This window comes from Oncorhynchus tshawytscha, linkage group LG05 (genome assembly GCF_018296145.1).
Source record: "Oncorhynchus tshawytscha isolate Ot180627B linkage group LG05, Otsh_v2.0, whole genome shotgun sequence".
Taxonomy (NCBI): Eukaryota; Metazoa; Chordata; class Actinopteri; order Salmoniformes; family Salmonidae; genus Oncorhynchus; species Oncorhynchus tshawytscha.
In genome coordinates, this window is record NC_056433.1 from 68,964,471 (window position 1) to 68,967,957 (window position 3,487).

At 47.9% G+C, this 3,487-nt stretch overlaps 1 long non-coding RNA gene across 1 annotated transcript; it reads left to right on the plus strand.

The window, feature by feature from the left end:
* The first annotated feature begins 1,520 nt into the window (after window positions 1-1,520).
* On the plus strand, window positions 1,521-3,143 carry LOC121846604. The gene is made up of 3 exons (XR_006083526.1): window positions 1,521-2,074; window positions 2,403-2,725; window positions 3,031-3,143. It is a non-coding gene; the product is annotated as an uncharacterized LOC121846604 (long non-coding RNA).
* The last annotated feature ends 344 nt before the right edge of the window (window positions 3,144-3,487 follow it).

The following is a 3,487-nucleotide window of genomic DNA, read 5'->3' on the forward strand; positions in this document are numbered from 1 at the left end:
CATAAGTTTACCCTTCACTCAACATTGGTTGCCAGCAAGGTCATTGTGGTTACCTGAGCCACATGCTAATGTTGTTTTCCTTTACTATGGTGATAAATAGACCTCAAGACGCTGATTCCTAGGAGATGCATCAGCAGATGAAGTTCAGGTAGAACAACACTGCTAGCTTACTGCTGCTTCCATCATCCTGCCTGTCTCCTCCTCTGGTGAGATCCATCTCAATTCATCTGTCCTCAATTTCTTGCATCTTTGAGGGGATGGGGGATGGGACCGATACGGTTGAGATGGAGGTGAGGGGAAAGGATGGAAGGAGTCATGGAAAGATTAACTGAGCTGTGGTGTCTGGATCGGTGCCTGTGGGAGGAGCTTAGGCCTAATCACATGCTCCCATCTCCTCTGTTTTCAGACCAGGGAGAGGCTCCTGGGGTTGAGTAAATCACTATCTCACTCCAGGCTTGTGTTGCTATGGGGCTGTTGGTATATACCTCCAGAGAAGACTGTCGCCTCTAGACCTTTTGACTTAATATTCAATAACATACTTGAAGGCTTGACTCCACAAAGCATGACCCTTATATTTGCTGGAGCTCCTAGCTTCTTTTAGGAGGCCGTCTCTCTGTCTACAGTCATGTATAATGGGTAGAACTGCCAAAAGTCAACATGTCTGCTGTGTGAACTGACAATATCTTACTTATTGTAGGTTCCCAGGTTCTTGCAGTTAGGGTCGTTTTGTCTTGACATTTGCAGACCCTACTAGCATTGTGCTATGAAAAGAGCTGGTAGGGGAGCTGGTAGGGGATGCTGAAAGATGCAGGTGGGTGAGGGATGGTAGATGATGCTGAGAGAAGCAGGTGGGTGAGGGCTGGTAGTGGATGCTGAGAGAAGCAGGTGGGTGAGGGCTGGTAGTGGATGCTGAGAGAAGCAGGTGGGTGAGGGCTGGTAGAGGATGCTGAGAGAAGCAGGTGGGTGAGGGCTGGTAGAGGATGCTGAAAGATGCAGGTGGGTGAGGGATGGTAGAGGATGCTGAGAGAAGCAGGTGGGTGAGGGCTGGTAGTGGATGCTGAGAGAAGCAGGTGGGTGAGGGCTGGTAGAGGATGCTGAGAGAAGCAGGTGGGTGAGGGCTGGTAGGGGATGCTGAATGATGCAGGTGGGTGAGAGCTGGTAGGGGATGCTGAGAGATACAGGTGGGCGAGGACTGGTAGGGGATGCTGAAAGATGCAGGTGGGTGAGGGCTGGTAGGGGATGCTTTGAGATACTGGTGGGTGAGGGCTGGTCATGGATGCTGAAAGATGCAGGTGGATGAGGGCTGGTAGGGGATGCTGAAAGATGCAGGTGGATGAGGGCTGGTAGGGATGCTGAGAGCTGCAGGTGGGTGAGAGCGCTTAGGGGATGCTGAGAAAAGCAGGTGGGTGAGGGCTGGTAGGGGATGCTGAAATATGCAGGTGGGTGAGGGCTGGTAGGGATGCTGAGAGAAGCAGGTGGGTGAGGGCTGGTAGAGGATGCTGAAAGATGCAGGTGGGTGAGAGCTGGTAGGGGATGCTGAGAGATGCAGGTGGTTGAGGGCTGGTAGGTGGATACGGCAGGATGATTAAAGCTGCCACACGTTAGATGCGCATGAAAGTGGATATTATTGGACTGGGGTATCCAAGAGACTAGTTGCTGTTGCTTAAAATATGTAAGTGAATTTATAAACAAAACTGACTGTATAAACAGGCACCAGCTGGTTATTTAGAACTATAGGGCTGAAGAATGTGGTATTGTCATATTCAAAAATGTTGGTATCATGACGTTTTTATACAGTGACATTACCGTGGTACTGGTATACCGTGCAACACTAGTATGTTATGTCCTATCAGTTGCTCTCAGTCTTTGCAGTAGTTGTGTATCCACTCTCCAGGACAGTGAAGAAAACACTTGGTGCCGACACTTTGGAGCAACACTAAATAACTGCGACTGGGAATAACACAGTGCTATTCCTCCTTTATTTTTTGTTCTCCTCATGAGGACTCTGATGGGGAAGAGAAGAGACAACCTAGTGAAGAGGTTGTGTCAGAGGCTGAGCCTGCTACAGAGGACGGTGAGGATCCTTGTATTTTATATGATCTATTTGACAATACATCAAATACTCTATACTCATCCTCTGGACCATAGAGAACATGTAGTTAAGGATATGTCATAAATTCTGTGTACTATCTCACCGTTTTGTGGGCAGCAGGTAGCCTAGCGGTTGGGCCAGTAACCGAAAGGTCATTGGTTTGACTCTCAGAGCTGACTAGCTGAAAAATGTGCCCTTGAGCAAGGCACTAATTGCGCCTGTAAATTGCTCTGGATAAGAGCAGCTGCTAAATTACATGTTTTCTACATTTATTTTGATGTAAAAACGTAAATCCACCTGTGTACCTCAGAGAACATGTCGGGCTGTTGCATTGTGACTGAGAGCGACACAGACCTGGAGGTGGAGTACCAGGAGAGGGCTGGAGGCCGGAGATCTTTAGGGGCAGACAGAGAGGCGGAAGCAGGGGGAGAGGGGGAGGATATGAGTCCCTGTCTGACTCCAACACAGTCAACCAGGACGATATCTCCTTCAGAATCCTAGAGGGAGACAGCCTGTTGGAGCCAGAGGGGCCACAGCCTGAGATGCCCCCGCTGTTCATCCACCTCACCTGCTCTGTTAACATGAAGAGCTGCCACGGATCCATGCCCATAACTACGCTTCCCACCTGCCTGGGTGAGTACACACGGCCTCTGCTCTGTACCTGGCACCCCTCACAGAATAGACTCAAGTCAAGAGACAGCATGTGAATCAGACCTGGGTTGAAAGAGCTGTACTTTGAGTTTGTCTGGCACATTGGAACCAGTGGGACTAGTTCTTAAAGTGCTAACCCTTTCTGGCACTACAGGCAGGCTCACTCCTACACTCAACGTATTTGAAAGACAACAAATACTATTTGAACTCAGGTCTGGTGTGACGTTTTTTTAAATGATATTAAATGCCCTACTGTTTATGTTGAGACGTGTACCGTGTTATTGCAGGTGAGGTGATCATGTGTCTGGAGAATGCCCCACAGGCTGTGAATCTGAATAATCTGTCTGTCACACTGGACATCTTTGTTCTCACCTTACCCCTGGAGATAGAGGACATGCAATCAGACAGGTTAGATCATACTTTTTTTTAATGTGGTTGAAAATGACAGATTTGGTCAATGATAAGTGCATAAATTGGAACACAGTGGCTGCACAGTAACATACTATGAATGATGTCAGAGCATGAATGGTTTTGGAATGCGTAAACAACAACAGTAGCTGTGTGATTTGTTGGGGATGCAGGGCTGTCTTCCAAAGAAAACAACTACAAGTGTGCTTGCTTTAGTTCCTCAACGGCACAGCTAGGAGAGCTGAAAAAAACAACTCATAGTTTGACTGTTCTTTGAGTTATAAAAGTGTATTGAAATGACTTAGGAACTGTGTACACTTTGGAGAGGTGTGTGGA